Here is a 22,227-nt window from a genome sequence, read left to right on the forward strand (position 1 = left end):
TTGCTTGCGTGACAACATCACTGCAGGACCTGTTGTGGTGCTGCATGATGCAATCCCTGCCTCAGAGCCGGCTGAACTCTTGCCCTGACAAACTCGAGGATAAATCCTGTGCTGGTGCCCACAACCCTCTTTGCTCCCCTGTGAGTGCCATCCTGTGGGAAAGATGGAGTACTCAAGGACAGGTGATGCACAGGTGCCAGAGCAGCCTCTGCCTGTTGAACAGGAGCGGTTCAGGGCTTGGAATCTGCAGTCCCAGGGGTATTTGGGATGGAGCCTGTTTCACCCACAGAGATGTTCCCTGTCCCTTTGCAGAGCTGGCAGAGCTCTGGTGGCTGCTCTCCTCCAGGAATAAAGTCCCTCCTGGCTGCTGGCATCTCTGAGAATTGTCAGTGAAGGGGGAAGCTAATGCCAGGAACTGCCCTTCCATGACACCAGGTCCAAGGGAATCTTGGCTTTAAGTGATGTGAGCCCAGGAGCCCAGTAATTCCCACAAGGTCCTGTAAGTGAATGCATCCTGAGCCTCCCTGATGAGTCAGCTCTGCCTCTTAGAGACACGGGCTTTAAATGATCTGAAAGCCTCCCGCAGCTGGTAATTTAGAAATGGAATAATGATTAATTAAAAATATATCTCTCCTTAGGGGTATTGGGTCTTGTACCATCTGGTTTAGGTGTTGGTCTCTGCGTGGCTTTCACACAGCTGAAAAGAAACAGGAATAATGCTTTTTCAGGTGGGGTGGGGGCAAGAGGGACCTGTGAAAAATGCTTTAAGTGCCTTGGCCTCGATTTTTTGGGTCTCTCCATTTGCTAAAGAGGCCAGGGTGAAAGTGGTGAGTTTGTTTAACCCGAGCTCAGCACTGCTGAGGACCTGGCTGGCTCTTTGTGCTGAGTCACAGCCCTCTGGCCGCCTGCGCTGTCCAAACACCAGGAATGTTTCTGTCCCCAATTCACATCCTTGCAGTCCTGCTGGCCTTGGCAGGGTGAGGAGGGTGCACCGCGCTCTGATTACTGCGAAAATGAACTGTTAAGTTACTTCAGTTGGAGAGAAACGTGTCCAAGCTGAAATACGTGTCTGGTTTGTGGGGAAGGAGCCGGCCGAGCTGTAATCACCTCCTGAGCCGCAGAGTCCGGCGGTGGGGACAGTTTGCGTGAGCCCTGCTCGGGTCTGTCCTGCCGTGACACCGCACGGCTGCAAAAGCGCTTGTGTAACTCCCTGCTCCCGGCTCCACGGAGCTTACGAAACCCAGCCGGTGTCCTGGGCCAGGGCCACGGCCTGGGAACCACCATGGGGCTGTGTCTGCCTGGGGCTTCTCACTGAGCAAGGCTCAGCCCCTGGTCTGTCAGCACCTGGAGTCGCTCTGGAAAGATCGATCCTGTCTCATCCCTTTCAAAATCGCATTTGGAAAGCAATTAGCCCATTTCCTTTATTTAGGTGAACTTTAACGGCCAGGTTGCAAAAGGATCTGGGTAGTGCTTTAATGGAATTAAGCCAGTGCAGAATTTGAGTATTTATTTCAGCTGGGATCATTATGGTTTTGCAAAAGCCAGGCTTAAGCTGAATTAAGTGACTCAAATGAAGCAGCTTGTGGCCAGAGGAGGCCCTGGGGACATCAGACTTGTATAACCCAGAATATAACCCAATATAACCCAGAATTTCTAATGCAGCTGCAGCTCTGCAGGTCAATTCCCACTGCAGGTGAGACCTGGGAAGTGCTGTCCTACCTTCTGTAGCACCTGCCAAGGAAAATCTTGGTAGTTATGAAACAGGTGACAAACCTCACCTGTGAGGAAAATAAGCCTGGTCTTAGGGATGAAAAAACAGGTGTGGAAGATAAAGACCCCATGGTTTCCTCCCTAAAGGATTCCTTTATAATTTTGTGTTAAAAATAGTGTACATCTAGCAGCAGTATGGGCCAGGAGTCAGGAGGAAAGAGGAGCCTGGCCTGAGAACAGTAGGAAAAATTCCCAGATGCCTTTTCCAATAAACAAAAGCTCCTATGAACATGAAGAAGAGCCAGAAGAGCTCAGTGTGCTAATTAAACTCTACATCAGCTGTCGGCCTGCTGCACCTACAGGTAAGAAATGTGCCTTTAGAGAGTTTCTATGCAGTTCCTCTCAGCTGGGGCAGGATCTGCTGATCACCGTGAGCCCTTCCCGCCTGGGGCTGCACTTTGGGACCTGGGCTGCTCCAGCAGTTCTGGAAACATCTCGGTGTTGCTGCAGCCATTGATGCATTTAATTCTTGACTAACCTTTGCCAACAAATCTTCTAAATGGCCTGGATGTGGCTGTGCTTGAATATTAGCTGGCACTGGCTAATGGTGCTTCACTGCCCAGCCCAGGATTTCTCGGATCCAGACAGGACTTGTTGCTGAGAGCTCAGGCAGATAGAAGTGGGCTTTGAGGTAACTTTAGAAAGACAGGTGTTGTCATGCTGAGCACTTCAAGAAATGAGGCCTAGGAGTCTCTTTTGGTTTTGCTGTCTTTAGATGAAGAAATAATCATGTTGGAGGATGCTCAGCTGATTCCCAGTCAGCCTGGTGTTCCTGGTACATCCCACATTGCCTGTGGGAAGAGCTGCTGTCCCAGATTGGACTCGAGCTGCTTGCACTGTAATTCATCTTATTTTCTGTTGTCTCACAAGGACAGATCCCCTTGTGGGACTGTAGTGTTTATTTTACAATTCCTAAAGCTGTGATAGATTTTTGAGAGGATATGTGTCTAATCTAGGAAAATTCTCCAGCTAAATTATAGTGGGTACTTTTTAGGCAGTTTAAAAATGGGCAGAGAAGAACCATTCCTCTGGTTTCAGATGGCTCACCTATTACTATTGACCTGAAAACAAACAAACAAAACCAACTATCTCATAGCATTGCATGTTCATAAATCCTTTTTTTTTTTCTTTCTTGTACAACTCTAATCTGTAATTCTGCGGTTACTGATACTGTAGTAAGAGAAGGGCTTTGACACTCCATAAACCTTTTTTCCAAACCAAGATGGACCATTTCCAACCTGGTCTGCTTTAAAAAGCAGACTGGTGCTGCACATGAGCACTCCTGGAAAGACCTGGTGATGAAACTTCCCTTTTCCCATCTAAGTTAGATGTAAAATAAAGAGATACCCAGCAACTACAGGTAAAAAAGGCTTTAAGAAGAACCAGGTGCTGCAGGTTCCTCATCTGTTTCTCTCACAAAAGCCTATTCTTAGACTGGATGTTTGTCCTTGATTTGCACCTCTATGTTTCTTAAGAAAAACTGAAAACTGGATCCTGCCCTCCTGCAGTTTCTCCATTAAATCCAATTACTAGGGGTAGTAACCCTATTAAGACAAGGTAGTAATTCCATCGAGGGATCTCCACTGTGTCCACAATGCTTCCGGGCCGAGCAAAAGCAGCTCACTGCTGTTCCAGATGAAGCAGGCAAAGTGGAGAGGGATCTTTTGGGATCAGGACCTGTTTTTTCAGCCTCTCCCTTCGCTTTCCAGTAATTCAGGCTGGTGGCGGGGTGGTGAGGGAACCCCGACGCTCCCCAACAGCTCAGGGCCGTTCTCCTGTCACCTGTTGCTCCTTCTCACAGATGTCTGCTGAGCCGGGTGCCGGCGGGAGCTGCCCGGCCCTGCTCCTCCATGCTCTGGGCCTGTGCCTCTCCATTGTAGGTGCTGCGGGTGATGCTGCGGAGCTGCCGCCGTGTGTAGGAGGCGGCTGCTCTCCCTTTGTCAGCCTGGAGCTTACCAGGATGAAATGAAACCTGTGTGGCTGCTGTAGGGGCTGCTGAGGGATGCCGTTCCCACACGAGCATACTGCCATCTCTACGGACGCTGAGGGCTGTGCCCAGCAGCGCCCGGAGGCAGGAGCGTGTGTGGGATGCCTGGCTGGGCAGAAATCGGGATGAAAACGGGCGGCAGGGCTGGGTGAGGTGTCCTGCATCCCCCGGGGCTGTGGCGGGTGCAGGGAGGATCGATGCGGGACCACCAACCCCCAAGGCCGCCCCTCAGCGCCCGCCACAAAAGGGGCGCAGGGCTGTGAGGGGCGGGGGGTATCGGGGCAGCGCCCCCTGCCGGGTGGGGCCGCGGCGCGCCCCCGCTCCCCGCAGACAATGGGGCGGCGGGGGCGCGCACGGGCGGGGCGAGCGCTCCCCGTGAGAGGCGGGGGGCGCGGGGGGGGGCTCGGTGGCGCTCCGCGCACGCGCGCGCGCGCGCTCCCGCCCCGCCGGCGCGACGAAGGTTCCGGAGCCCGCGCGCGCCCCCGCCCCGCCCGCGCCGCCGCCACCGCCGCTGTCACCGTCACCGCTGTCACCACCCGGCTCCGGTGCGGACGCCCCCGCAGCGGCAGGTACGGGGAGGGGTGGCTGGGGTGGTGTGGGGGGCGGTGAACCCCCGGGCACGCTCTCCCTTCGCCGCGTCCCGCGCGGAGAAGGGGGGGAAAAAAAAAAAAAAAAAATCAACCCCCGAGAAGCAAAATCCGGCCATTTCATCCCAAAAGCGAGGGGAGGGGCGTGTCCCGGTGCCGGCGCCCCGGGGCTGCGGCAGCGCGAGGCGCGGCCCCTGCGGCAGCGCGGGCGCCGGGGCAGGTGCGGCGGGCGGGGAGCGCAGCGAGCGAGGGAGGGATGGAGAAGGGCGGATTTGGGGGCTTTCTCCCCCTTTCCGCCGGTCTCGGCCCCGTTCGTCCCGGCAGGTGGGGCCGGGGCTGCGGCAGGAGGGGCGGCTGCGCGGGGCCATGTTCTGCAGCCGCCTCGAGATGGGAGGCAGTGGTGATTAAAAACGGTAAATTGATCAATAATGGGAAACCGTAACGAAAAAGCGTTTCAAATAAAAATGGGAAAAAAGGAGCTGTCCACGTCCAGCCCTTGATTTTGGGGGGGTGGGAGCGTTATTGAGGTCACGGCACCCCGGCGTTGCCCGGCTTTGTTGCACCCCCCGGTGCCCATGTCGAGGGGTTTGATGTTTAATGTGAACGAGGCGGGTCCCATCCTGTTGAACCCAGGGTGTTTTCCAGCCGGGATGGGCATGCTGGCGCCCAGCCCCGTGGGTTTGGGGCTGGGGTGGTGCTGCTTGGTGTCACTGGTGGTCCCTGGATTTGCACATCCCGAGCATCCCAGTGCCATGCTGGGATTGCCCTTGTCATGCTGGAGTTGTCCTCTTGTCCCTTCACTCTGCCTCTTCCCATGCTGCCTCTTCTTTCTCATCCCAAAATCCACCAGGCAGGGCGCGGGGCTGCCCCCCTTTCTGGGTTTCGCCTTTTTTACCTGTAGTTATTGGGTATTTCTTTATTTTAAGTCTAACTTAGCTGGGAAAAGGGAAGTTTCCTCACCAGGTGTTTCCAGGAGTGCACACCTGCTCTCCTGCCTTGGAGCAATTAAACCTGCAAGGAGCAGAAACAGCTCATTTCAGCTGAGGGATGGAGATTTCTGCCTGCATCCCTGTCTGCCACTGAGCACAAGGGAAGATGATTTTTCCTGGTGTTTTTGAACACCTAGAAACGCAGTCCTGCTGTTGCTCGTAGAGGGCAGCTGCCATCACTTTAAAGGGAGTTTCTCCTTCCATTTGCTGTGGTACCACCACGCGAGGTGCAGCTCCATTTGCAGCGAGAGGCTGCTCTTGCCTGGAAACATGCTGGAAGGAGCAGCTGAGATGAGCTAAGCTGTCACCATTTGTATGCAGCGTATTCCCGAGTTTCCCCGGCGTGGATGTGGGCAGATGTTGGATGTGTGTCTGAATCAGTGGAACAAAATTTGCTACAGAGAATCGTTAATTTGTTGTGTTGAGCTATGGCTGCCCCTTTCCATCCACTGAAGCAGCTGTGGCTCTGCTGCCAGTACCTCGGATTTGGGGTGTTTAATGGCTTTCCTTGTGGGGTGGAATTTTCTTGGCATTATTTTTCTCAAGGTGGTCAGTCAAAACAGGTCTCAGCTGGGCATTTACAGGCTGCTCTTGAGGGGAGAAAAATGAAAACCTCATTCTCCCTAGAAGTAAGAAATTGTCTAACCCAGTTGTGCTTTGTTCTCTCTTGATAGGCAAAATGCTTGGTTTTCACCCCAAGATGTGCAACTTAAGGAGAAAAGCAAAGTGTTGGCTGATTTACCTGTAGTTTGTTGAACATAGAATCATGGAATGGTTTGGATTGAAAGGAACCTTACAAACCGTCTAGTTCCACCCCCCTGCCATGGGCAGGGACATCTTCCATTAGACGAGATTGCTCCAACCTGGCCTCGAACGCTTCCAGGGATGGGGATCCATTGGCAGATAGTTCACACCTGATTAAAGTTGCATTTTCTCATTCTCTGAATAAGATGCAGGTGGGGTTTGTTTTTTGAGACCTGGGGAAATGTGATGCCCATCCCACAGATGGTGTCACAGATCAGATAGGGATGTTTATCCTGCATCAACTGGGATTAACTGAGGATAGAAGTGGTGGGAGCTTTGTGTGCCCTGTGGGGAGCTCCTTGATGAGGGGATGGGTCCAGTCCTTTCAGGCGACAATTGCCCGTTTTGTGTGTCCCTCGGTCAAGTACTGTGTTAAGTATTTACAGGTCAGGCTTCTAATTTAGTCTTGTTCACCCTTCCCACTCCTCTGTATCCCCTTGCCCTCCTCTGCTTCCAGCCTCTGCGTTCCCAAGGCATTCCATTCAAACTGCCCCATTCCCTCTGTGCTTAATCAGCTGCGGCTTCAGGAGGACCCAGCTGGACCACGCAAACATATTTATTTCACGTGTTTTATACATGAAAAGGGAGTGCTCTAGCTTTGTCATTTTCTTCCCAAAAGCCACGGGAAATTCTGCTCCCCTGGCCAGTCCTTGTAGGATAAAAATGAGAAAAATGTGGCACTGGAGCTGCTCTTTCTCCATTGAGGAAGAGCTGGGTGTAGCCAGTCAGGGATGCTCGGAGCATGCCAGTGAGGTGGGTGTTTTATGTTCTGCCTTTCATGTTCCTCTGCTGCATTTTGGAGAACCGTGTTCCTCACAGCGTGCTCCTTGATCCGTGTAGCACCATAGTCTTTTTTCCAAGGTTTTGCCAGGCGTGGGATGTGGAAGTGTTTGGGTACCACCTTGCTGGGGCATTGCTGAGCAGTCCTTAAGGGATGGAGCAAATTGCTCCCTGCTTACGTTTATGTCCCCGTGTTGGGCTTCGCACCATTGTGGGGCTGTTGGAACAGCCACGTTGGAAATGTTTTTGAACTGGTGTCAGTGCTGAAGCTCCTGAAAGCCTCCCTCCATCAGCACAGGGGTGACAAATTGTCCTGACATGTCCTGCAGCACAACTGTGGCTGCCGATCTCGTTGGAGCGTCCGTGTGGGCCCGTCCGGGTGGGCCCGTCTGGCTTCGCTGGCCGGGATGGGTGCTGGGTGTGCCCACCCCAGGCTTCCAGACAAATCCCTCTTGGTTGGCAGAGCGTGGAAAATTGGATCATGAGGCAGTGTCTGAGGGGAAGTGCTCAGGGTGGCCAGTCCCTTTCTTCCCAAAAGCAAGATTATTCAAGAGCTGGAAGAAAGCTCTGGATTTGAGTTTGTTTTGAGCAGAATAATCTTATTTTGTCAGCCCAATGTGCTGATGAGGCTTGGCTGTGGTGTTTGTTGGTGTCCTTTGGGGCAGTGCTGCTAATTTAGCTGTAGGAATGCTCTGACACTTGATGAATGAGTCAAGGAAGAACCAGGGCGCTGTTTTCCACCTGGCTCCCAGGGTTTTCCAGTTTGCTCAGCTTGCTGGCTGGTGAGGTCAGTCGGCTTGTAGGTTGGCTAGTTGACTGCTAGGCTGTGTGCTGGCTGTGCTAAGGTGTGGAGCTGGACTGAGAGGTAGAAGTTGTTGTGGAGTGCCTTGGGCTGGTGACAGTTCTGGGTGAGGCTGAGGGTGCGTGGCGTGTTGGGGCTGCTGCAATGTGGTGGTTTAAAAGGGATTTAAAAGGCATTTAGGAGGGTTGTGGCTCTGCACACAGGTAGAGCAGCCAATCCTGAGCAAAATGGTCATGGCTGGTGGTTTCTGGCTTGTTCTGAGGTCTGCAAACCCACGAGTCTGTGGGAGAGCACTGAGAGCCCTTTCTTAAAGCAGAATGGGCCTCTCTGGCTGTATTAGAGGAGCCAAGGCCGTCAAACCCCTAGGTGATCGTTTCCCTCGTGTACCTGTCCTGTAGCTGGGTGGAGGGGGAGCCCCCCTCAGCATCCTGGCTGCTCCCAATCTCAGTTCAGAGGAGCAGCAGCTCTCCGAGGACCTCTCCCTACTGCTGCAGTGGCAGCAGAGCCGGGCTGGCTTTCTAGGTTTTTCTGCCAATGCAGTGTAATCTCTTTCTACCTCAGGGGCTTTGCTTGCTTAGCTGTGATGTTCAGACTCCAGAGCTGTCTGAGTGGTGCCTGGGCTCACCCCAAGGGCACATCCTTGGGGTTGGGGGTGCTAATCCTTAAATTGGGTGATGCTGGATGCCGGTGGGGCTCTGCCTGCCTGCGGAGATGGAAAAGGAAGGAGGCAATTGCAGAAGTCACTTGGGCTGCTGATCTTGCAGAGCAGCACAGAGACATTCCCACTCCCCTCGCAGCAGTCCTGGGAGGAGGATGAGGGTGAGTGGTCCGGGTGGAGGGTGGAGGGTTGTTTGGTGAAACCTCACACAGCACCAGGCTGGCTCAGCCTTGCCAGAGGCGCAGCCCCCACGTTGGATCACTGCTCCTTCGTGGAGATGCGGAGCTTCTGCTCTGTGCACTGCTGTGCCCACCTGGCTTTTTAGTGTGAACAGCCCTCAATCCCAAGTTGTCTTTGCAGATCATCCCAGGATTGTGCTGGGTACAGCAGAATTGTGGCCCTTTAGGCAACCCTTTGTGAGGTTTTTAAGGTGGGCACAGCTCTGCTGTGAGGGACTGAGTGAATCTGAGTCTTTCTTGCAGCAGGATGGATCTCCCTCCTCCATCTGTGAGCAGGAGCTTTGTTTTACCCTGAAATCTGCTGGTTGTAGGCTGGTTTTTTTTAAAGTGCCTGTGGAAAGCATGTGTGGTTTACCCTGGAGTCTGGAGAAGTATCTGTGCCTTTAGACTTGAGTGGGTTTTCTTTGCAAGTCTAATGAGCTTTTTGCTCCTCAGAAATCAATCCATGGTTTTTCCCTTTTCTTTCCAGGCAGACCAATTAGTAAAGGTGGTCATCACACATAGTGTGGCTCCTGTTTTCAGTGTCTCTTCTTTAAATATCCAAGGAAAGGGAGCACCAGGGGATACCTTCTGTTAAGCTAAAAGGATTATTGCTGCAGTTGGGCTAATTATTTCCATCTTTGCAGCCTTCCCACTCTACCTGCCCTGACCTCTCTTCCTCGAGCAGATCTGGTGTCACTGCCTGGCTGCCCTTGCCTCTCTGCCTTCCCTCAGTGCTGTCCTCCAGAGCCGTGGGAGGGATTGTCCCACCGGTGCCTGGGAAGGCAGAGGGATTTGTCCCTAAGAGCTAAGGTGTGTTTGGACAAAGCTCTCAGGCACGGGGTGGGATTGTGGGGGTGTCCTGTGCCGGGATGGGAGTTGATGATCCTTGTGGTCCCTTTCAGCTCAGGATATTCCATGATTCTCTGATTCCGAGTGAGCTGGGGCAAGGCTCCAAGGCACACGGGAAGGACAGAGGCTGATGCGGGATATTGAGGGATGAAGTGCAGCCCTAAGGGGAAGGAAGGGCTGTGTTAACTCTGCTGGTCATGGAGACGCTTCAGCCCCTAAAGAGAGGTGATGAAACCACTTGTATTGAGGGGTTTGAATAGCACGTGTGTGACTTCAGAGGGCTTTCTGCCACTTATCAGCGTTGCACTTTATGGCTCCCCTCAGCTCCCGCCCTGGGCTGTCCGCCTGGAAGTGCCAGATGTAATTTCAGAGGGATTTCATCAGTGTCTCAGGTCACTTGCTGCAGAATGAAATTCCTTGAGGTGCTTGTAAATGACTCAAAAAATCTAAAGAAGCCTCTCCTGTGAGTCCTGAGGACATCCAGCTCAGCCTGTTTGTGGAGGGCTGGAGGTTCGCGTTTGAGATAAACCAACTGTTTTCTGTGCGCTGCGAAGAAGAGTTTGCAGGGCTGCGCTTTTGAAGTTGAAATTGCACAAGTAGGGGAGATGTTCAGAGTGGTAAAATTGTTCCCTGTCCTAGGAAACATTTTATCTTTTCTTTGATTAAAGGTTACTTAAATCCTGGCTTTGTTGGCTCGGTCTCAATGTGGCGTGTGTGTGCGTTGCTCCAAAGCAGCTCTGCTCCTTCTTGTGTGCAGTGAAATGTCACTTCACGTGAGCTTCCTGGTGCAGGGCACACATCTGGCCAGCTGTGCCCGTTCTCAGTTAAACGAAGGGCAGATCAGGGCTGTCACACTCCAGTGAGAGGCCAAGTGATGGGCAAACAAGGCTTGTCTTGGCTGCGTACTGTGGATCTCCAGGTCTCCGGATGAGTCTTGGGCCGAGGGAGAAGGGGTTGTTCCAGCTCTGCAGGGCTCGGGGCGAGCGTGTTCACTGTGTCAGGTTGAGAACACGGCAATGGCAGAAGGGGTGCCAGAGGAGGCTGTCCCAAGAGAAGGGATAATCCGGAGGGATGTGCTTTCTGGAGGTTGCTCTGTATTTAGGGTCGTGTGAGGAGCCTCTGTATAAAAATGGCATTTGTATCTGGAGCTGTACTTGACTTTGGTATGGTCAGAAGGAAATGTAAGATTTGGAAATGTGGCTCGTGTTCCTCCCCTCGTGCTGACCCACCTGGTACAAAGTGCTGACTTCGCTTCCTGCAGGAGCCCAGCGGTTCATTACCCTCCGCTGCAGATCCTGGATGTGGTTGGGTGAGAGTTGCTGGGATTGAGTTACCTACGTGGTTTAAGGTGAGACCTGTGATGAAGCTGGGTAATGTCACAGAACTGGAGCTTCTCGTACTCTCTGCTGGTAGCTGTAGCTTGTGGTGTTAGTGAGCCCAAAGCTGGGATTTAATCCAGAGTCAGAATTGCCTTTTGTGGCTGATTTTCAGCTCCCACTGACTCTGAATTCAAGGGCAGACTTTACCCTGAGCAAATTCTGGCCTCTGAAGTTACTGCTTATATGTGGTTTTACCTCCTGCCTCATCAGCATGACAAAGGGTGCTGCCTGGAGCTGCCTGGAGGGATTTGTACAAGGAGCTTTTAACAATGGACGTCTCCAAATTGGACAGAAAAATACACGCTTTTCCCTCAGCATTTCCCGGTGTAATAATGGAGAGCCTGGCAGGCGTGAATAGGCAGAAGTAATACATGTTGCTGTTGGGGCCAAAAAGGAAAGCAGGTAAAATCAGCTCCAGCTGTGGCGTGGCTTGAGTCACTGCCCGGGAGAACAGATTTAGAGAGGATGGGACCAAAATGAGGATGTTGGACCTCTGCTGTGACAAAGGGAGTGACTCGGGTTTGTGGAGCCTTGCAGGGTTGTGGTGGTGGGTGGGTGATCCAAAAAGAGCATCTGTGAGCTGGAGGAGTCCACAGTGCTCCCCGGTTTTGTTCTCATCCTGAGCAGCATCTTGCGCACCTGCCAAATCCGAGCACCCTGTGCACACCTGGGCATGCTGTTCTGTCTGCTCTCCTTCCTCATCCATCTCTCCCGTTCCCGCCCTCTCTCCCTTCCATCTTAAATCCTGCCTGGCAGCCCCAGGTCCATGTTCTCCTGGGGCTTCCTCGCCTTGGGCAAGAGCTCAGCGACCAACCGGGCTTGCTGAGACCCAGCTCCCTGCAGGATGTGGAATTCCAGCATCGGGAATCTCTCATCTGCAGCATTGCTGCGCTGCATCCTTATTTCATGATTTTTGGAGCCTGTTTTGCACAAGTTCTGCCTTTCCCCCTATTTAAGTGTTAGCTGGATTACTTTGCCAGCTCCTCCCTTCCCCCGGGTTCCTTCAGGCAGGAGGTGAAGAATGAATACTCTTTAATGTGAAGGCACTTATTAATGCTTAATCTCTCAAATATGTCACTGCTTTTGTGTCTAATAATAGGGTTTATTGTCACGGCTGTCTGAGGTCCGTGCTCAGCTCCAGAGCAGGTTTGGTTCGCTACTGTTGCTCACGTTAGCAGGGCAGTTCTGGACTCCATGGGCTTGTTTGCTCTATCAGCATCCAGGAGCCTCCTGGTGCTTAAGTTCTTAAATGGAAAAATCCTGCTTAGGGGCTGTAGTGTTTGAGTGTTTGTGTGCAGGTGACAAGCACCTTCCCAGAGCCTGGCATGGCCTGGGTGCAGCACCAGGCTGATGAGGGAGCTGGGCACTGCTGGGTGATGCCGGAGGGAACTGGGTGGGAGTTTTTGAGCCGAGTAAGGACTGCCTTGCACTGAAGTCCTGCAGTCAGGAAAAAGCCCTGAATGCTTCTCATCAGTGAAAATGGGCAGTTCTGTGAGGTGGGTAAAGCTTTTGGTCTCGGTGGGGTTTCTTTGCTGCGGGGAGCCTGGCGACTCCTGGCTCCTGCCTCCCTCGATAAGAGATGACAAAGCCGTGGCTTTAGGTGTGGTCAGAGCCTCTCCAAACAGGCTGGCTCCGTTCATCCACGATAGAAACAAGCAGTGCTGAAACACCAGCAGCCCTGTGTCTTCCAGCCTTTGTATGAGTGATTGAGAGAGAGCCCGTGACCCTCCGGAACATGAATGGAGCCCTCGTAACCCGAGAGCAGCAGTGAGATTATTTTAAGGCAAAAGTGAGGCTCTGAGGCAGGCGGCCCTTTTTACATGTCATACGTGTGACAGCAGAGCTGCATTTAGAGCTGAAAGAGGATAAAATCCCCGAGGAGACTGATTGCACCTCGTTTATTTTTAACTAATGTACTGGGGAAGATTGAGCCAGAATTCTGAGACTTGGGGCAGGCTTAAATTCGGACAATTTCCCTCATCCCTCTAAGAAGAAAGATGGGCACCAACTGGGCTAATTCCTGGGGAAGATGAAATGCATGTGGATTATGGGCTTCTTTTTTTTAACTTTCCTCCTTTAGCCTTTGGGTTAGGAGGGGAAGTAATGGTTTTACAGCTCTTTGGCTGAATTTATGGTCCGTGTTCCCATGTGGATTGTCACTAGTCATGCTGCCTGCATCTGCCTGTGCTGCAAATCTGCTCATCGGCCCCATAAAACTAAAATCAAGGCAAGACAGATTGTCATCCCGAGTGGCCCAAACTGGGCAAAGACCAGCTGGAGAGAGACATCCGAGTGCTCAGTAGGGATGTTTTGGTATAAAGGTTTTTATTTGCTGTTCATACTTACTGGAAAATCCTTGTTTGTCTTGTGCCTCAGCACAAACTGTGCTCGCTTGTTAGGAGAAATAAAGGTACAAATGCAGCTACTGTTGGGTTTTTGTATTAGAAGGAAGAGCTCTGGCTCTCAAATTCTGTGAACTTGTGCAGGGAGACAGAACCATCTCCCACCACAACTCCCTTGCTGTTCATGTTGTGCTGTGTGAAACATGAGCAGAAACAGGCACCCGTGCATTGCCAGCCCCTGGACAGTGGGATCAACAGCTCCTGGGAACAGGGCTGGAGCTCCCAGGTGCCCAGGGGGGTGTGAACCTGTTGGGGTGCCCACCTGCTTCCCCTGGGCTGGCATGTCCCAGTCCCTCCCCTCCCTGTCGGGAGCTGAAGGATTTTCTCATCCCTGTGCTCATCTCTCCTGCTGATGTTTGTTTTCTCTCTTGAGCTCTTCCAGATTAGGCTTTTTTTTCCCCTGTGTTTATCTTCTTACTGACCTGATACAGATTTAATAAAAAAATGGAGCTTTTCGTTTTAGTAAATACGGTTGTGAACATTTTGAGGGAACATTGTTTTTCTGCTGTTACGCAACAACATGATGGGGGGAGATAAAAGCAAAGCAGAAACACTTGATGAATGTCCTATTGTTTGTTGTCTTTTGGCACTGAAGAATGAAAGATGATGTTCAGGAAACACACTGTGACTTTTGACCTCATCTGAAGTGCCTCTGAGTCATGAAAAACAAAAATAATTCAGCAGAGCCAGACAGAAGCTAAAATGGGCATTGCAGAGCCCTGTCTGGTTGCATGGTGACTGTTGGGGTGAGGACAAGTCCTGCTGAAGCCCCAAAAGCTGATGAGATCTGACATGTTTGTTGCTTTCTAGGCTAAGAAACCAGTGTGTCGAGAATGCCTGACTCTTGTCTCTGTATTTAGAGAGACTGTCCTGGTGAGGCCTCCTGCTGCATCCCAGCGCTGTCAGTCACCTTCAGGGTGCTGGAACTGGACACTGCGGGGCCAAGGGCTGTCTGGTGCCCAGGCTGGGTGTCAGGTGGCCAAAAATGATGGCTTGGTGAAACGAGCACAGTGTATGAACTGCATGGGGAGACTTGTCCTCCTCCTGCAGGGCTGAGCTGGGCTTTTTCAGACAAGCTGGTAACGCCTGTTCCTGTGAGGATCGCTGCTGGACACGCTGTCCTTTCCCTCCACTTCTGTGTGCAGGTGTCTCTGCCATAGCACACTGGAACCCACTTGTGCATGGGCAGACTTGGACGCTGCAGAAGGAAAGCAGCGATCCCTGGGGAGCCTCACCTGCCTTGGCTTCTCCCCTGGGACAGGCTTTCTGTCGCTGCGAGAGCGATGCCAGCCATGGTGGTGTGACAGTAGCTGGAGCAGATGGTGCCGTTGTCATCATTTTATTTTCTATCCATGTGCTGAAACAGCTCAAAATAACTTTAGAAATGACGGCCCAATCCGTGAAGAATGTTTTCCGTGCCCCGAGAAAATCTCCTGCAACATTAGTGGCCACAAGGCTCTCCTGGTTCTGTTGCACCCACTCTGACTGGGATCGCTCACGAGACTGAAGCTGTGGCGTGAAGAATCTTTCATATTTAATATCTTCATTATTGTGGCAGCATTGAATATTCACAGAACTTCTGTCAAGGTGCAGCAAATGTCAGCACTGTGAAATCAAAGAAAGAGGAGCAGCTGAGATCAAAGTAAGCAATAAACACATACCTTGTGTCTTTTTCAAGCCTGAGGCAAAACTCGGAGGGGCTCAGGTGCAGCTGGGTGGTGGCTGGTGCTGGCACAGCACTGGCCTCCCACACTTTCCCCTCTGTCATGTTGCTGCTCCAAAAGCAGGGTGAGGTGACCCACAGTGCTACTGTCACATGCAATTCCTGCTTGTGAGGGACTCAGTTTCTGCTGGTTTAGTGCCTGGAACCAGCTCCTGGGGGCTGTTGTGGCAGTGCTGGTGGTCCAAGGGAAGAAGGACCAAGCAGTGTGATCTGAGCCTGGCTTGGCAAATTGCACCCTTGCTCTGCCCCGTTTTTGAGGGCCTCATTCTCTTGATCTTTCCACAATCAAACATTGCTGTTCTGAAGCCAGAGTATCTGCTTTGGGCCCTTCCTGTGGTGCTGCACCACACACACAGATATTCCTGACTTGGCTAAGGTGGAAGGTGATGCCAAGCATCTGAATCTCCAAGTCCTTTTACAGGTCAAGTGAAGTTTTCTTCTCATAAAATTCTCTTTAGTTTATGAGGCTTCTGGTTGCACATTGATCTCATCCCAGTGTCAGCATCATTTGAGCCTGGCACCAGGCACAGCAGCATCATCTGGCTTTGCCCACGGAGAGCCTGGGGAGGGAAGCTGATGTGCAGCTCGGGACTGGTGGCTGGAGCAGCTCCCGGGAAGTGCAGGCTGTGGCCCTTCCCAGCACAGGGAGGCTCAGTCCTGTCCCCGGGGGCCCTGGCTCTGTGTGCCACAGAAATGGTGGCTGTTTGCTGCTGCAGCAAAGACAGGAGAGATTCCCAGGGTTGGCAGGAAGGCAGTGCAGTGCTGCAGGGGGGGGGTTCCTTACAGTGGGCTCTGCGATTTTTGCAGTTAAATGCAGAACATTTAACTTAACCTCAGCAGTGCAGAGTGTGGGCACCCTGCAGATGGCCCAGGGCTTGTGTCAGGCTGCAGGGATTTCCCCAGCCCGTTGGCTCTGTGCACCACATGGATGCTGCTCTCCGTGTGCTCCTGGGAAAGCCTGCGGAGCCGGGGGCGAGCAGAGCTTTGGTTCTCGTGCTGGGTCCTACAGCTCGGGCTGTGCTGCAGAGCCCTGGTTGTGAAATGGAGCTCGTGTGAGGAGTCGCTGTTCACAGCCTGCCACAAACACCTTGATGGATCACAGTGTGAGCTGGAGCGAGCTCCTGCCTGAGAGCTCCTGTCTGAGGGCTCAGCCCTGCGCTGTCTCAGCAGCCAGGGTGGGTATTTTCACCCCCTGTTCCTGTGAGGGTGTTTCATGTATGGCTGGCTGACAGAGTGACTTTTGGGGTATTTTTCAGCTCTTTGATTGGCTGAATTGCGTTGCCGGGGCTCTGTCTGGGAGCTCAGGATGGGTGTACCAGTGCTCAGAGCCCTCCCACATGGGCTATGTGAGGGAGATGGGGATGATCCTGTATCCACCAGCCTGTCCCTGCCTTGGGAGGTGGTGTGGTACCCACTGGAGCATGAAATAAGTCCTGTCAGCTTGTTTCTGGCCTCACATTAATGAAGAAAATTGTGATAACCATGAGACACTGCTGGCCACACGAGCTGTCCTGTGTTTGTTAGATTGCAAGTGTCCCCAGAGCTGGTGAGCCCTGCCAGGCTCCTGTCCCCCGGACTGCTCTGCAGGCCTGTCTGTCCTCTGCTGCTTATCCTGGGAACATCCCTGATAATTCCACGTGAGCGGCACAGGGGAGAGTGGCAGCCATCAGTTAGCAGGGAGGATGCCTGGTTTTCTTTCTTCAGGCAATGCAATCTCTCAGGAAAGCAATTTCTGCCTCCTCATGGTGTTGTTTGCCAGCCAAGGTAAAGCAGTCACTTGATGGGGCAGAACAGCTGTTGTGCCATCGATTGTCCCAATTCATTAAGACTCCAGTGGCATTTTTTGGGGAACTTTTGTTCCCTCTTTTCCCTCTCCCCATCCTTTTTGGTGGTAGGGGGCAGGCTGGGGGAGCAGTCTGTGACACTGTCCAAGGACTCTGCTGTGCCTGGTGGTGCAGCCACATCTGGGCACAAGCCCAGCCTTGGAAGGCAGTGCTGGGGGAATATCAGCCTTCCAGCATTTTCTGTAAGTAAATAATGACTGGTACAAGCCTGAGAGCTGTCGAGCCCGCCTTAAAACCTGCAGCAGCGGGGAAGATGCTCTGATTTGCAGCGGGTTGGGCTCAGCCTGGGATGGGAAGAGTCAAAGAGAATTAGCTGGTAAATAAGATTTGCCTTCTCTTTGATCCGCTCTACGTGTTCAACTGCTTAAAGGCTTCCCATGCAAGCAGGATTTTGGGGAGGAGGAATTTATCCACCTATCGACCATCTCGGGGCTCAGTCAAATGCAAGATGCTGTAGCAGGGGGTTGGGAAGAAATCTGAAGGCAGCCTGGTAAATCCATGCCAAAGAGGCTTCTCTTCCCTCTCTCACAAAGAGCCTGCTGAGCACACAGGGCAGCCTTTAAAACTGCTGTTGCTTCCTTTTCTGCTGCCACGTAAGCCCTTCTGATCAGAGCTCTTATCTAGCTAAAGTTAGTGGACTTAGGGACAGCCTGATTTTTGCATCATATTATGGAATGAGCTGGGTGATCTGGAGTGCCAGCACCTCCCTGGGCCGTGGCTGCCCTTAAACACCCTCTGAGAGCTGGCAGGGAAAGCTGGGGTGGGAAGGGTGGGGTCTGCAGTGGTGTTGGGGAAGGTTAGGCTTGGCTTGGTCAGATAAACCAGGCCAAAAGTGAGAAGGACAGCAAGAAGGGGTGACAGATCAAGGAAGGAAGATGTGTTCAGTGACAGGAGATGCTGCAGGTGGACATGGAGGTGCTCAGGTTTTGGGTGAGGTGAAGGTGGAGCAGTCACAGTTGCAGTGCCCTTTTATTTGGGTGGAGAAGAGAGATGCAGACAAACCCATTCCCGTCTCCTGCAGCTCAGGCCGTGGGCTGCGGTTTTGTGTTGGATAATCTGGTCTCTAATTGCTACCCTGCTCTGAGGCAGCTGCTGAACTGGGCCTAAGCTGATTTGGGATGGCAAATTCTGTTAGTTTAATTCTCAGCAACCCTGAGGAACTTATCAGCATGTGAGCGTTCCTTGGCTTTTCTCTGGCCACGAGCCTGCCCTGGAGACCCCCGTGGTGGCCCCTGGCAGTAGCTCACAGAGCTTTTGGCTGTGAAGAGGTTTGATTTGTAAGGGCTGTATTGGTCTGAGAGGGACTTTGGAGAAGGGAATGAGTGACAGGAAAAGAAAATGGATGTCCATACTGCTGTGATGAGACTCCTGTGCCCCAAAAGCTGTGCTGCTGTGAATCCAAACCCATTTCATGTCTCTGGAAAGTGTCCAGCCCCTGGAGAAAGGGGCAAAAGTTTCAGACCTCCAAGGAGTTACTTAAACTATAATAAATATGGAAAAACTGTGGAAAGAAAAAAGAAAAAATATGCATTGTTTAGACAATTTCTTTTGTGACTCTGTTCTATTGCTCCAAGAGGTATTCATCTGTCTTTGAACCTAATGGAAGTTTTTCTGTCCTCTTGACTAGGTATCATGAAATTCCGTGTAATTTCTCAGCTCACTGCATATTAGTGCCTGCAATTAATGAGATCATCGTCCATATTCCTTCCTCTGTCAGCTTCTGGGAAAAACAGTACTTGGAGAAGTACACAAAGGAGATGAAAAGGAAGTTGCTTATGAATTATGAACAGCCTTTCAGACTGATGTTGTTTCACGGTGCTGTCATTCTGTTTTAATTATGTAATTCAGATGGAATGATGGTTTTTTTAAAGCCCCGTTTGTGTTTGATCACCTTTCAGAGGTAACACTTAGCTTGTGTTTGTTGAATTTTAATTTTTAACAACAAGAGTGAGTGCTTTTGTGCCCTTTCTGATTAAATAACAGAGAAGGAAGATGCTGAGCACAAGACAGTAGCCAAGAGGCTCTGCTTAGCCATGTCTGGGAGTTACCTGGGTGATCTCTTGGGTGTTTTGTGGCTGGCTTGAAGGGTGGAGCTGCTCGGCTGGGCTCACTGGTGAGTCCTAGGGTGTGCAAATCCAGCCAGTATCTCCTAAGGCGATACTCCCTTCTGCTGAAATGTCCCTTTTCCTGTATTTTCTTACCCACGTGCCGCAGGAGCCCCCGCACCCACCCGCAGACAGCGCTGCCAACGCCGGTTTATTTTGGGACTGGGGTGTGTGTTAATCGAGCCTCTGCTCCCGGCCTCGTGATCCCGGGCGCTGCGCAGTTGGAATCGCTGCGGGTCCAGGCTCTCCCCTGCTCTGCCCGGGGACGGTCCCGGCCGTGTCCCTTGGGCTGTGCCCATGGCGAGGGGGGCAGCTGCTGACCCGCTTCTCTGGGCGGAACATCATCCCCTGGCACCGGAGGGGCTGCGGGGAGCTGTTTGGTGCTCCTTTGTGGCAGGGCTGGTGATGCTGTCTGGCACAGATCACGCGAGGCTGAGCAGCCCCGCAGCGCAGCTGGGTGCTCGCCATCGTCCCTCTCCCCGCTCCGCTCGTTGTTTTCACGTTGTTCACAGCCCTGGATTCATTTGCCTTTCACTGCAGGGAAACTTTTTGCCAGAGGATTAAGAGTTTGGGCTGCCTGGCTTAATTTGGGCTCTGAATCTTCCCAGGCAGAAGGTGCTGGAGGCTTTGTGTGGGGTTTCCTGGGGCTCACCCGAGTGGCTGCAGGACGGGGGCTCTACCGTGGTGTTGTGCTGGTGAGATGTGTCCTGACTGTGCTCAGCCCGTGACTGGGCAGGAACTGCTGCTGCAGGCTGGACATGGGGCTGGGTACAAAGAGAAGCTTTGGGGTGACCTAATTGTGGCCTTCCAGTGCCTGAAGGAGCCTACAGGAAACACAGGGAAGAGAGACTTTTTACAAGGGCCAGCAGTGACAGGACAAGGGAAATGGATTCAAACTAAGTGAGTAGGTTTGGATTAGATATTAGGAGGATATTACTCCCTGTGAGGGTGGGCAGGCCCTGGCACACGGTGCCCAGAGAAGCTGTGGCTGCCCCTGAATCCCTGGAAGTGTCCAAGGCCAGGTTGGATAGGGCTTGGAGCAGCCTGGGACAGTGGAAGGTGTCCCTGCCCATGGCAGGGGTGAGATAGGATGGGCTTTGAGGTCCCTTCCAACTCAAACCATTCCAGGATTCTGTGATCCTTGGAAGCGTTCAAGGCCAGGTTGGATGGAGCTCTGAGGCACCTGTTCTAGTGGAAGGTGTCCCTGTCTGCAGCAGGGGGTTGAAACAAGAGCATCGGTGGCGTCAATCCGATGGGTGGGAGGGTGGGAACGAGAGGAGCTGGCCGGGCTCTCACCAGCTAAACTCTGCTCCTGGGCAAGCCAGGGGATGCTGAGGGCCCCGTGGTGCTGGTGGGCTGAGATTGGGCTCCTGCTCCTGCTCCTGGCAACAAAAGCTTTGCCTCCCGAGTGCGTGCACAGCTCCAATGATTCCTCCAAGGCCTCTCCTCCTGCCAGCCGGGCTTCAGGTCTGGAAAACACGAGGTTTGGAGGAGCTGTTAATTATGGGATAGGCTGTTGCTTTTTAGATAGTGTCCCTGGTTAAGGAGAATAGTTCTGCTGGGGATGGATAAGGTTCTTCGGAGGGTTTGTGCTTTATCTGCCATGCAGAGGGTGCTGTTCAAGTTTATCTTTGTACAGCTTTCTTTGCTCTAATTATGCATCACTGAACCATTGCTTCAAGGCGGGGCTGGTTTTACACTTTTAAGAATATTTTAGAATTTTTTTTCCCCTTGATGTTACGTTTTTCCCTAAGAGGGATTTCCCCTTCCCCCACTCAAAAGGAAAAACAAACAGGATTATCATTATGGACTTCTTTCAGAATTTTCAGACCATCTTTGAGAATTCAAATCTAGAATATGTCATTTAAATAAGATTTAAATTCTCTTTGGTCATATGAATTCATTACCTGAGTGAAAACCCAAGGCAAAGCTGAGACTTTCCCTCCCTCCCTGTCCCTTGGCTTATGCCTGTTGGAGGTGGTTTTGTTCCCCACCACAGACGCTGCTCACGGTGGCTCAGGCACAGAGGGACTCCGCAGGAGCAGAGGGAGGACATTGTGCTTCATCTGCTGGGAGGTGCTTCTGCTCCGCAATGAACGGGCACTCGGGGCATTCCCTAAGGTGCAGCCGGGTTTGAGGTGCTCCCAGGGTCCCACTGAGTGTTTTATTGATGGACCTTCGTGCCTTTTGCTCGTGCTTTTTTCCCTGTAACAGAAAGGCAGCTCTTTCTCTCTTGTATCTGAAAAATTAATGGCTGCATCCTCCTGGGCCCCTTAGCTGCATCCTGCTGTGCCATGGTGGGAGGGGGGGCTGGCCCTGCCTGTCCCTGAGCAGCGCAGGCAGAGAACAGCATCCCCAGCTCCCCTACACAGCCCCAGCCGCTCCTTTGTGCTGGAAAGGCCTGGCACTGGCTGGTCAGTGGAAGCAGGTGACAGCCAGCCCTGCCCTGCAGCAGCTCCGCCAGCCTGTGCTGAATCACGGCCGCTGCTGCAGCGCCAGGGCTGCACCCCTGCGTGCCCAGGAGAAGTGGAAGGTCCTCCCCGTGTCGGATGCTGTCCATGGAGCCAGCGGGCAAACCTTCCACACGGAGTCCCCTCTGGATGCTGCCCTGGGAAATCGTTGCCCAGAGGCAGGTGGGGAGACACTTAACTGCCCTTCTCCAAAAAACATGTCGGAGAAAGAGAGGAAAGGAGGCAGAGTAAGGAAACAGCCTCACGTAAACGCAGCACGGCAGATCTGTGAGTGTTTTGCTCTGGATGTGCAGCTGGGAAGCAAAGGTGTTACTGTGGGGAGGTGTGTAGTGAACAGAGTGTGGCTGGGAGGGGATCACCACTGGTGAGGGGGCAGGGACTGTTCCTGCCATCCACGTTTTCCTGCCAAAGACAGGGCAGTGCGTTGGGAAAACTGCTGTACCCAGTCCCACGTGTGTGTTTGGGGCAGAGAGGTCACTCTTGTGTGCGTGCACAAACACACCAAAGCAGCACATTTCTGTGTCATTTTACACTCCTGTTTGTGCCTAGGCTGCTTTTGTGGCCCCTGCACTAGGTTAACACTTAATTTTAGTATTTCAGTGCTGTAAATAATATCAAGCACCAGCCAGATGAGGTCTGGATATAATCAATATGATCCTTTGAGCACTGGGAGGAGGGCAGCCATATGTCCAAATAATTACAGCCCACCAATTAGAGCAAAAATTAGATACTTAATTTTTTCCTATTTTATACCTCCATTTTAATGGGTGATTTTATTCCAGGGCGAGTTCTCCAGTCCTGTCAAATGGCTTTGTAGCTGTCTAAGGCAGTAATTAAATTGCAGAGTCATCTTGCT

General features: G+C 52.4%; 1 protein-coding gene across 7 annotated transcripts in view; it reads left to right on the top strand.

The window, feature by feature from the left end:
• Positions 1–483: 483 nt before the first annotated feature.
• LOC309582271 (microtubule-associated protein tau-like) overlaps positions 484–22,227 on the top strand; it is a 46,855-nt gene continuing 25,111 nt past the window's right edge. For 5 of the 7 annotated variants that reach the window (XR_014227096.1, XM_082297333.1, XM_082297338.1 and 2 more), the window contains exon 1: positions 4,195–4,326. The gene's annotated coding sequence lies outside the window, so the exon portion shown is untranslated. Of the gene's footprint in view, positions 500–4,194; positions 4,327–21,422; positions 21,639–22,227 lie in introns of those variants that run through there. The other 2 variants (XM_082297335.1, XM_082297334.1) reach the window with 2 other exon arrangements.

The sequence above is a fragment of the Coloeus monedula genome (assembly GCF_965178545.1).
Source record: "Coloeus monedula genome assembly, chromosome: 26".
NCBI lineage: Eukaryota > Metazoa > Chordata > Aves > Passeriformes > Corvidae > Coloeus > Coloeus monedula.